This window comes from Lepisma saccharinum, chromosome 2 (assembly GCF_977018435.1).
Source record: "Lepisma saccharinum chromosome 2, izLepSacc3.1, whole genome shotgun sequence".
Classification (NCBI taxonomy): domain Eukaryota; kingdom Metazoa; phylum Arthropoda; class Insecta; order Zygentoma; family Lepismatidae; genus Lepisma; species Lepisma saccharinum.
The window spans coordinates 146638378-146651590 of NC_139230.1; the positions used below are offsets into that span (position 1 = coordinate 146638378).

At 38.9% G+C, this 13213-nt stretch overlaps 1 protein-coding gene across 2 annotated transcripts in view; it reads left to right on the forward strand.

Moving 5' to 3' along the window:
* Positions 1 to 13213, forward strand: part of LOC145984138 (ubiquitin-conjugating enzyme E2 N-like) — a 107768-nt gene that overhangs the window by 51027 nt on the left and 43528 nt on the right. The gene's annotated exons all lie outside the window — the stretch shown is intronic.

Sequence of the window (13213 nt, forward strand, 5' to 3'; positions counted from 1 at the left end):
GTGTGATGTCGGAATGTATGATAGGGGAAATTCATATTCATTGTTGAAAATTAATTCTCCGATGGACAATAAATAGCCTTCGTACATCATCACGTGTCGTGATTGTGTTTTGTTCATGTTCATTGGGTATACAGTGTTTCGAACTGTCTGTGTTTGCAATGAAAGTTAGAAACATGACGTGTCATTGATGCATGGTGAAATTCATACCAGGTGTGGAGGATCCAGTGGATTTTTTAATTTAATAGAACACGGGATCGTGAAGAAAGGAAAGGAATGTCCAAAATGTGGCAGTGAATGTAAACTACTCATTAGAAGGAATGGGCTGTGGGTATATGCCTAATATGACGTGTCGTGTATGCGTGGTGAAATTCAGGTAAATTTTCCGTATCCTGGAAACTGATTTCTTCAAATTTAAAAGTTTGGGGCTCATTTGGGGGCAGGTGACTCCGGCTAATTTCTAACATGCCTTTAACAGGGACTCTATAGAGAATGCCGGGGAGCCGGAGCAGAGCGAAGGCGGGGCCACGTTAGCGGTTGGGGGCGGTAGGTCAATTACCCCAGGGGCAGAGCCCGGAGTCTGTGGGAAATTCGGACTAAAAAATTTCAAACGAAAATAATTTTTTACTTTAAATTTCACACTGATTCCGGGACGGATAGCACCACGAAACATTACAATTTTCTTCGTAAAACAATGCGAAAAAGTTAAAAAAAATAAGAAAAATATTGGGTCAGATGAGCTTTGTTCATGGGTATTTCTTGGGTTGAAACACTGCATAACGATTGAAAATCGAGAAAACACATGCACGACGTGCGATTATGTGAGAAGGTGTACGTGCCATATTGTGTCTCAGGCAAGTGACAAGACTACGAGAAAGAAGTCGTAATGTGAAAAATTGCAATTACTTTGATGAAAAAAATGTCAATACACCATAAGGAATGTTCCGTGAAGTAAGTACTAATGTCAAAAATTGACGAAACTAAGAAGTTATAGGTGTTTGAAGGATAGTAAATTTTTACCTTTAGTGGTAATGTTTAGAATTTCGAAAAAAAGGGGGTCCGTGATCGCAACTGACAATGCACGATTGCTCATTATTTACCGGAAGATTTTTTGTTTCCAATACTTAAAAAACAAAATATATATTCCTGATATTACTATGATCCCAAATTTTAACTATGTTTGCCTAACCTGACCTAACCTTACTGTGAATGGTTTGTGCAGCACCGTAAAAAATGTCAGTTTCGAAGCACTTCAGCAACAAATTTTAACTGCACAATCGTGATCAAGTGTCCTAAATTATTGACTATGTGAAATATAGACAAATGGCCTGTATTATTAATATGTACCCAACTAAAAGTTACTAAAAAAAAAAACTTACGAAAGAAAGAACTTCATTTCCTACCTTCAAAGTTGCCATATTTCTCATACCACGCAGATTACTGAACAAGAGCCGGACCCTGTGGCCGAGTGGTTAGCACATCACGCTGGGATGCCAAGGGTCCCGGGTTCGAATCCCGCTCGGGCTTGGTTGTTTGTGAATGTCTATTCATCAATTTCATCACTCATCCCCATCTTCGCAAATTAGTCAAGAGGCACAAAAATCGAAGTAAAATAAACTAAATCAATCAATCAATCATACTACGCAGATTACTGAACAAGTTAATGCTACGTTGAAGAAACATGGTTTCCATGGTTGTATACGGAGAACAATCGCGGTAATTGAAAAGCTTTTTTTACAACTTCTACATGTCAATTAACAATGTCAACACATCACCCCCACATGTTAACCTCAGATACTTCATCGCGACTACGTATTTTGTGAGTATAAGGAGTAGGATAGAAATTACATTTCGTTTTTGCAGTATTAGAAACACAAAATCTTCCCTTACATAATGAGCAATCGTGCATTGTCAGTTGCGATCACGGACCCCATTTTTTTAAAAAATTCCACACGTGACCGCCAAATATGAACTGCAGATTCATGATTAGAACCCCTAAATTATTGGGTATGTGAAATATGAATGAATTGTCCGGTATTGTAAAATCTTACCTTTGATTGCATGTAGGGTCATGTGGGTGTGTGTGTGTGTAGTGTAGTGTAGTGTTAACAGACAGACAGAAACTGAACTGTGTAAATAAAATATATATATATATTTTATTTACACAGTTCAGTTTCTGTCTGTCTGTTAACACTTCATCATCTTAGTTGTTACTAACTGCATGTTTTTTTGGAGAATCATTATTTCTTTCTGTGTGCTACTATGTATGTATTTTGTTTGTATTAAAATAATGCTCCTGAATGCTTCCAACACCTAATCACATGATTTGTTTTCAAGGGTTTGAGATGACTGTAAAGCAAGAACTGCTTATTGCTGGATAATAATTTTTCTAGTAAATAATGTTTAATGAAGCTTTCAAATGTGGTGATTAGTTTCTTTAAGGTTGAAACATACTTCCACAATCATTTCCAGTATTGTAAAGCACTTCCCAATACTATAAAACTTGTGAAAACTATTAAATATTTGGAACTGTTAGCCATGCGTTGACTGCATGGATCAAGTTCTGTTCATGTGTGTAACCATATATTGAACAGGTTTTCTAATTATTTATAGTTTTTTTTTGCAGAACGATTTTTCCAATACCTCTTCTTAACCCTAGAAAGCTAATGTGTATGAAAAGTTTTGTTAAAGCTAACATATCGTAAAATTTACGAGGGGGTTAAAAAACTATGACATCCAATAGGTTTTTAAAAAATTGAATTTTAATGAACATGACTTGTTTGAATACACCTTGACAAACATGTTGGTTACATAAAAACTGTTCTAGAGTTCATCAGTGCAGTGCACACTGCATTTTCCACGATGCTCCCCACAGGTTGGCGTGTTGCAGTGGCAGCAGTACAATGACATCATCCTCCTCTTTGCTGATGGATAAATTCCGCAGATTATGCGTGGCTGGATTTGTGGATTCATTTTTGGTGCTCATAAATAATTTGAACTTTAATTCAATCAAATCATAACCTTCCCTAATATCTTCACAAACTATACACAATAATGAAAAAAATATATAAAAGTTTGCAGCAAAAATCCAGGAGGAGAAGCTAACGTGTCGTAAAACGTATGAGCGCTTTCTAAAAACAACTATAGCTCTTTTCAGTTCTTATGGCGTGCGCTCTAGAAGCTGGCAGGGGAAGTGGGGAGTGGGGAAACTACCTATCCAGTGCATCGAGACAGGCTGGTTAGAGAGATAGAGACTGCAGCATTGCCAGAGAGCGGGAAAGGCGAGTTGAAATCAAAAGAACCATGAAAGACAGAAGTTCCATTGTTCACGTATCCCCATCTTGTGGTCTATAGAATACCGATAAGTATCAAGTGTATAAAAAGGTTCATTGACAAGAGACCGAAAAACAATTGGTGTACAAAAACAGAGACATGGCAGGTGTATGGTATACAACACTTTTGCTTACCTTACTCCAACTTAAGTATCCGCGGGAAGGCACTCAGCATCTTCACCAGAGCCGTCACAGGAAATATCCTCGCTGTGGCTGTCGTCACGTAGATTCACGACGATTGGATCCATGGCCGTGTCCAATACCACGTCCCTTGCGTAATCTTCCTTTTGAAATTTCTCTGCATGTGACACACAAGCCTTCCAGTCCTCTAGTGTTACTTTATCCAGTTCCTCTTCCATTAAACATTGGACATCAGCCAGTTTGAATGTTTTGTTCATTTTCCCCACGGCACTTTTAACGTTTCCCCAAATGAGCTCTATGGGGTTTTGCAAAAACGTTACTCTGGCTGTAACTATCTCGGCTCTCTCCATCAGAAATCGTCTACCGTCGTTGCTCTTTTTGTACTTGAACCCCATAGACTTCAGTATCCTCCACAATGACGAAATTCCCCACTGAAAGTTTATTTGTGTTTGCAAATCAACGGGTAACTTGTTCAGTGTTGGATATTCACCCTTTACATAATACCCGAGAATAATTCTTCTTATTATATCTTTATCGCAACCATCGATTGCCTTTGTGATACGGTTCCTTTTGATTCGTTTGCGCGGTGATTCAAATGACGTGGAACCCGATGCCTCAAGACTGTCTTTGCCTTCCCTTACAATACGCTGCACAATACTCACTCCACAGGCTTCCGACACTCTCTGTTGCACTTTGTGCACACTTACCAAGGGACCACTGTTCTCTGTTTCCTTTTGAAAATATCCATGAACCCTACTGATTATTTTCCTGCCTTGGCTACGAACTACCTCTTTCCTGTTCGCCATCGTACGATACTTACTGCATTAATAAACACAAAGCTCCCAATGGAACAACGAGAGTACAAATTAACTTCACATCACATGCCACATACACGTTTATTGGCAAAACAATGCAGTTAGCTAATACACGACACAAGAACAATTACTCCCATGCACGTTATTCCTACATTCCGCTCATAATCAACAGGAATCGACACTTTGGCAAAACACCATCAGTAGCGCGATGAATTGGCAACACATCAACGTGCAGATCGAAATTAGCACTGCAGCTTCCTCCCGCGACTGCGTAACTCTCAGCTCCACCACTAGGTGGTCTGTTCTCTGGTTGGTCAGCGGCAAGTTCCCTGCTCCCCACTTCCCCTGCCAGCTTCTAGAGCACATGCCGTAAGAACTGAAAAGAGCTATAGTTGACAACTGAGTCTGCCATAAACCAACACAAAAGGCAACATGGTGCCCACCGGCTAAGGAGTGTTCGGTGAAATATGGTCATCTTGAATCGTAGGTTTTACGATACATTAACTTTCTAGGGTGAATGATTATGTGAGTAAGAAATAGGTCAGGTTTTATGCTTAATTACGCTACTGCATACTCAAGACACAATATTCTTCATCTCCTGTATGTGCATACAATGCAAAAAAGAATGAACATGGTTACTTGTGCAACCTATTTTTAACAACATAATTCCTCCCAAAGTTATACTTTTTGCATAGGCCCTGTCCCCCCCCCCCCCCGAGATCGAATCCCTATTTAAAATGCATGAATTAATTTTTCTGAACTTTAAACTCACTTCCATATCCATTCCCGGTAATATCAAGCTTTTGTTGTAAACCTGTGCATCTTGTAAAAATTGTTACATAATTGGGATCATTACTGCATGTAGAATATTCGGGAGTTTTTCCAGCAATGTCCAGAGTGGCTCTGGAGGCCACCCAGCTTCTAGCGAATGCATACGGTGGTTGTAAACACAGCTGGAGTATGGTGCTGATCACACCACCTTCACAAATGGATTTGATTGTGAATGTGTGTTGGACAGTACTTTATCCCAACACATGCCTTCTTGTCTTGTTGCAATGTGCATGATGTTACATTTACCTAAGAATACAGAATTTTGCATCTCTTACAATCACATTACAAATCGTGTGGTATAAGTTCACAAACAGGGTTATAGCCAGTGATGAGAACTTTACATTTTAAAGTAGCTTCACTACAGCTTCAGCTACTCTTCCACAATTTACCAAAAAGTAAATTGCTACGTTACTCCTGTTTGCTACTCGCTACTTTTGCTCTACTTCTGCACAGAAAAACTTAAAACAACGATATGAATATTTAAAAGAAGCCCCTAGTATGATAGTTGTACTTTCCACAAAATAGATTGTGTTATATATTAGGGTAAACATGCCAGTGAACGAACAGCCCCCAGTGAATGAACGTGACACATGAATCTGTAAATAATAAGGTATTACAAACCCTCCAATCAAAAGGAACAACGTATGTCCTTTCGGTAGCCTATCGGAAGTGAGATTATCCCTGATTAGCTGTTCTCGTCAAATGATCTGAGGAGAAGAAAATGGCCTACTTAAAGTTTTATGGAACAGCAGCACTTTATTGTTTTTGGCATGACCGCAGTTTTCAAAATGTGATAAATATATACAACTGCATACTGAGTATCTTGTTTACCATTCATCTCAAGTTGGCCTTTAATTTGTTGCAGTGTTTGCAAATTATCTTAATCTGTTCAGTTACTGGGCCATCTTGCGTTTATTAACTGGGATGTCGTGTTCATTTACTTGTTTTTTTTATACTCTACTATGTTTTTGTACATAAACAATTTCCAGCAGATCCATGGGAAGAAAGTCTCTATTATTTAAAATAAAGGTGGTATTTGGAATGTCAGAAACAAATTACACTAAAATTTCTACCATTCCCATTACAGTTATACACATTTTTTTCCTTCAGTGTGCTTAATTGTTCATTCACTGGCATGTTTACCCTATCATGATTTGATAATTTTGATAGCAGTGTTATAGGTAAAAGGTAAAGTGTTCCCCTGTGCATAGCACCACACCATGAAGGCATATAGGGGGTGGGGGGGTAACGCCCCACACTTTCTTGATCCGGTCGTGAGTGGGGTGATGTGATCAGCATCATGCCCCTGACCACCTTTACCCCCCAGGGTTTCCCCCAGGTACCCATGTTATTCGACGCTGGGTGGGCACCAGGGCCGCTTCCATCATTAGAAAAGTTCCCGGATTTGAACCGGCCGGGGATCGAACCCAGGACCTTTAGCATGGTAGTCAGACGCGTTACTGACTGAGCCACCGCGGCCACTGTTACATCTATTACTAATTTTTAATAGTGTTTGAGAATAACGTACCTATGTAAGTGGCATATCAGTTCAAATTTGATATATGAGTATTGCAACTAGGGGGTTACCCAAATTAATGATTGCAAGTATATAGCAATAAAATTTATTAGGATTATTTATATTTATATATCAACATTTTTTAAATAAATATTTCATTGTTTAATAGACTTATATGAAGACAATATTTTGATTGAAAAAAATATCTCATTGACTCTTTTTCAAGGATGATAATTGTCTTGAACATGATGGATTTTCTAAATATCTAGATAATTACCATGTATATCAAAATTAGCTATCACATGTAGAAGTTTTCAGCGAAAAATGCAGGCTTGACCAGGGTCTCTTGGATACCTGGATTTGAGTCCTGGTCGAGCCTGCATTTTTTGCTGAAAATTTCTACGTAGTACATCTACTGTGTGTGCCTAATCTACAATAGCTATTACATGTTGTGCAAAAAGGGGAATAACATTAAAATGTAATGTTTATCAATTTTATCTTATTTGCCCTTAAATGGAATGTTAGTTGGGTAGAGGAGGGGGAATGTTTACTTGAACCTTGAGGATAGCTGGGGGATGCTTCTGTAGTGTAAATGAGGAAAAGGTGGAGCTATGCTTTACTGCTTCCCTGAAGACACAGTGAAAAATTGTCACCTTGTAATCAAAGGGCCCCAGGTTCGATACCTGGCAGACACACATAATGGTTCGGATCTAGTCTCGATTAGCTTATCTGTGCATAAAGTGGACTCAAAACAAAAACTAGGAAAGACACCTACTTGGAAGGATGAGATCATCCTGCTCTTCCATTCCCCACACTGCTCATCATCATTCATTATACTTCCTCATTCTCACAATTAGCGGCAAGAGGCAGAAATTCTCTAGATAAGAGAATTACTAAATAAACCAATCATCCAGCATTGTCATGATTAGAGAAATTACAGAGAAGCGACGAAAAGTAGGAAAAATTCATAAATTTCTAAACTGTATATTAACTAAAGAAAATTGTGGTTTCTGCAGGAAAGTCAATAAACTCATACATACTTTTTGCAATGTCATAAAATATATTGAGGAAACTGACATGTAAACCCAAGTGTTTTAATGAAATTGTAATTTTAAAATTTGTGAACAATGTGACGAAAATAATTGTACATTCCAGAAAGTGCATATCTATCATTCTTGTAGCAATAAAATTACCTGCTGGTTAAATCCTATATTGACAATGATCAATGTTGTTAACGTACTGAGCCATTGATTGCTGACACTATTGCTTTGTAGGGGTGTAAGGGGTGATTTTCCACGTAGTACACCCAACTGTCAACCTCACTTCCACATTAGTACACCCTGGACTGCGTTTTGCAGACGAACGAGGCTCTGGCGACTGGCACTCTGGCCAGTATAATTTTGTGTGTGTTGTCCAGTTTTTTGTCCTTGTGTGTGCTGTGTGCCCCTTTACAGCCTCAGCTTTTAAAGAAAGTCAGAACATTTTAAGCTTTTAAGATTTTACTTATGCAACGTTAGAGTTGTTCTTTGTAAAGATAAGGGGCTGGACCCCGTATAATGTGACGGGTGCAAAATAGCCTAAGTGCTGACGCACCCAAAATTTTAAAATCAGATCAAACTATTGCTTCGTCGTTGCAATAGAAAATGGATTGCTCGTTTTTGCACTGCAAGCTGCATTTCACACAGTAATTGATGACATTTTGCTGTCTCTAACACCATTCATATCCACGGAGCATGTTTATCCCCAAACTTCAAACTGCTGAGAATGTTATCGATGTGGGTTCAGAGCCCCCCAAATAATTTTGCTTAAGAGAATCTAATGTATTATTTTGCTTCTCTTGTAAAGTTTACTCTGAATTGTGCCACATGAACTTAACTTTAAATACACATTCAGATTTGGGGGGCTGAACTAGGAGAGTGGATGGGACGTTCGGGCTACAGATGGCTCTCAAATGACATTTAGAACGAGATCATTGATATAATTGGGAGATCTGTTTTGCGCTCCGTGGTAGCAGATATTAAAAGTCAGGAATATTTTGCTATTATGGTTGACGAAACTTGTGCCATATCCATCCGTGAACAATTGACATTTTGCATTCGAACTGTAAATGAAAATTTTAATATTTTTGAGGAATTCATGGACTTTTATGAGATTCCGAACACTGAGGCCAAAACTTAAAAAAGGGAGGGAGGGAGTCATTTATTAATTTTTTTCAGTGATCAGAGCCCTCCCCCCCAATAATTTTGACAAGTCGGCGCCCCTGCTCGGGACCCCTGGTTGGCAACCATGTACTGAAAAGGCATACTGATGCTTTTATGCAGAATTAATTTTCTGTACCACATACATATATCTTAGCAAGCATGTGTTTTATTTATTTCTGGTACATAATATAAGTCTTCATAGACAGAGCATGTGTCAGTGTGTATGCTATCGGCATAATTATTTTAAAAATTACTTACCAGATTTATAAAAGGAGGTGTTCAAACTAGTCTCCTTTGATGCACACACATTTTTGATAAATCTTTATGAAGACACCCACTAACGTAAGCTCACAAGGGGGGGGGGCTAGAAACTGTTTTTTTCCGGAGGTCCTGAAAGTACACAGGGTCCTTGTTTTGTATTGTATTGGCCTGTTAGTTATGGCCGGTCCACATGCTGTGTCTTAAAGTACATTTTGCTTTTTGCTTGCGCAGTTCAGAACTGTGCATGCAAGACATAGCATGTGGACCGAAAGTCTGTGCAAATTTTAGAGCTGCGCACATGTGGAAATTATCAACCAAAGATTGAGCCCAAGAGCATAGATATGTGCGCAAACCTCAAAGGATTGCGCAAACAAGTCTGTGCATGTGGCTGCTCCCCTCAGTCTTGTCTCCCTGTTGCTCAGTTTCCCTTCAACCCTAGTGAAACACCTGAAACACTATTAACGGAGTTCGAAAATATTGCTTTCTTTTTTTTCTTGTTAAATTAGTTTTTGTATAACGATGACCAATCTTCGTCAGTGTTCACACGAGTTTTTAGTGGAGTTCATTGAACTGTACAAGAAATTTCCGTGTTTGTAGTCAGTAAAATCAAAGAACTACAGTGACCTGCAGGACAAGAAAAATCAGGCCTATGAGAGCTTAATACAAAAATACAAAGAGGTTGACGCTTCAGCGAACAGAAATACAGTAGTAAGAAAAATCAATTCCCTGAGGACTTTTTACCGAAAAGAGTAGGCCAAAGTGAACAAACCAATCAGTTCGTTCTGGCACTGGGATGACAATGTTTACAAGCCAGTGTTAAGGTATTTTCATTTATTTGGATTTTTGACTGATTAATAAACTATGATAGAGAACAAATTATTTTCTGCCTTTCCAGGCTAATCGTAACGATAAGATTGAATGTTGATTTTATTGAACCGATGAAGTCTCCAACAATGTAGTGGTAATAATCGTATAATATAATCAAGGGGCCCCGAGTTCAATCTTGGGGTAGGGGCACATTAAACAGTGGTTTGAATCCACTTTCAATTATAGGCCCAGCCCGGATTATCCTATCTTAGTGTCTGGCAGAGTGGTTATCACATCACGCTATCGAATCCCGACCTGGGCATGGGTGTTTGAGAGTGTCCATCAATTTGATCATACATCACCCATCCCCATCTTCACAATTAGCAAGAAATAGCGGGAAAGCAAAGTAAAATAAGCCAAACCACAAATTGTAACAAGGTAGTACTTTTTTCAACCTCGCAGGAAGTGTGTTTTAATAACCTACATTATCAGATCTCCATGGCAATAGTGTCAGCGTAACACGCTAGAAAGCCAGAAGTCCCCAAGTTCGAAACATGGTCATATGTCTGTGTATCACTGTGTTCATCCCATCTGTATCACTGTGTTCATCCCATCACTTTGTCATCCATTCTCATCATAGTGATTAATCCAAGAGGTAAAAGAGTGGCATAAAGTAGTGCAAATATAAATAACTTGTACATTGTAATTAATTTATTTATATTAAAAATATTTGTAAGCAAACTGAATTGTAAATACATTTTTCATAAGAGAATCATGAAGAAAGAGTATTTATGTTAACTTTTGATTTTTGAACATTGTAAAGTATTCTACGGAATTAGGAAAACTAATCTTAGTGAACTATTGGAATAGTCTTTTAGGTAGTGCTAATATAATATTATACATTTACAATGAAGGTTTATTTTTTCACCCTATTTATAAGAGGACATAGGTGAAATAAGCACAATGTTTCTTACTTGTTTCTCACCACGCAATTCACAAAGTAATGTCACGTGAGATAATTGGTGCATTTTCAGTAGCCAATGTCTGTACCATCCTGAACGTCTGGTGCTCTTAAGACATTTAATTTGCCTTCTCTTTGGAAGACAAAATGCGAAAATTGACCAGAGTTGCACTTTCTCCATAATAGACTTTGCGGAACTAAGTAGGAAAAACTACAGCAAGACGTAGCGTGTGAATGCACCAGAACTGCATGGTCTTGTCCTGTACAGTTTTGAACTTCCCAAGCAAGAAGTAGCGTGTGGACCAGCCTTTAGTCTGGCGACTGTGAAGTGTGTGATGCCTCAGCAAATGTTTTCTACTGCACATGTATTTATTTTATTTATAATTTATGTGTGTTAACTCAATTGGCACGTGAAGTTCAAAGGCGAGTTGAAACAAGATTCCTGGGTGTAAAAGTTCCATGACAAATAAATCACTCTTTAAAGTAGTTATGGAAACTTGCAGGCTTGATTCACAGGTAGTCTACAGTGCTGACATACTGCCTTGCCAATAGTGCAAACACTGACGGAGTGGTCTACAATTCAGTGGATCACTCTGTATTTATATTATCAGAGAAGTAAAGAAAATTTACTAACTGTATGGAAACAGCATGAGATAACAGTTCCTTGTTCCTCACGCATATGTACATGTGATTGAATTAGCTTATTTTACATCACTCTTCTGCCAATTGTGACTATAAAGATGAGTGATGTTATGATGAAATTGATGAAGGGTCACTCACGAAGAACATGTCCAGGCTGGATTTGAACCTGGGACCCCTGATGTCATAGTATGCTGTGCTAACAATTATGCCATAGAGGTTGGTTTCACATACATACTGGCACACATACACACACTTTTTCCCTGGCCTACCTACAGACTACCGGCCTCGCTCCTATTTGATCCTACTCACTCACTCGAGGTGGAAGATTATCCAACCAGTTACAGGGTGATATGTGGTCAGCACTATGAAACCCCATCATTGTTGTAGGTTTTCATGAACGGGTTATGCTACTTATTTGTAGCTCCCCAATTTCCTCACGATGGGTGGCCACTGGTTCCATACACAGGCCGAATTCTCAAGAGAAAAAGTTGTTAGGTTTCCCCAGGAGATTCTAACATTTGTTTGTACTACATCCCTGGAATCTGTGAAGCAACCCTGTGCATAATAGTAGAGAAGCAAGTGGATGGAGCAAAGGAGTGCAGATAGCTGTCACTTTGCTCACATGCTTCTTGGTCAAGTTTAGTTGAGTCACTACATGCTCAGAGGATTTGTTCTTGTTTGCTTGTTCCCAGTGGTGGCTGTTGCTTAGGTGACAAAATTGCACAACCACCACTTTTTTGAGGACTTACATTGATAATTATTAAACTTGTAGAGAATAATAGTTACTTATTGTAATCATATTGAAAATTTATTTCGGTTAGTTTTCTGTTGTGTGCCTATGTACAGGATGGAAATCCACATCTTTCTGCATGGTGGTGTATTCGGCTTCTGGCACTTCAAGAGGGCATTGGAGACCTCCCTATCATAGTACATGTGTTTCTGGTGCTATACCTGCCTCTCCCTCTATTCCAGTGTATGGGTGGCCAGTGGTTGCAGGCCAACTGTAACTCTCCAGAGTTGCCAACCTCATTGATTTGCTTTATTTTACTTCGCTTTTTGTGCCACTTTGGCTAATTTTTCAAAAATGTTGTTGAGTGATGACATGATGAAATTGCTGAATAGACGGACACCCATGCCAGGATTGAAACCCGTGACCCCTGGCATCGTAGCATGATGTGCTAACCACTCCACCATGGGAGCTGGCTGTTGCCATCCTGAGAACTAGAGGACAATATTCTTGTCTAATGGGCAGTGCATTTAATATTTTATAGATGATGAGACAAAGTGGATAACACATCGCACTATGATGCCAGGGGTCCCTGGTTTGAATCCTGGCCTGGGTATGGGTGTTCTTGTGAGTGTCCCTTCATCAATTTCATCCTATCATTACTCATCCTCATCTTTGCGATTAGCCAGCAGTGATAGAAATGTGAAGTAAACACTTCTCGATGATATAAATATGATCCCAATATATTGTGGGAAAACTGGGAAAACATTATTGGCATCATTATAACCAGGGTGAGATTTGAAGGGTGGATAAGAGAGAATTTCCAATTCTGGTTTCTATGTATTGGGTAACAGGGTTGAGATCAGGTGTCATTACAGGGGGAGGAGTTGTTTCTGCTAAATTCCTCACAATATCTATCTATATACTTTTTTTCACTGCAACCACCAACGTTCCAAACCACAAGCCACCGCTTCTTGTTCCA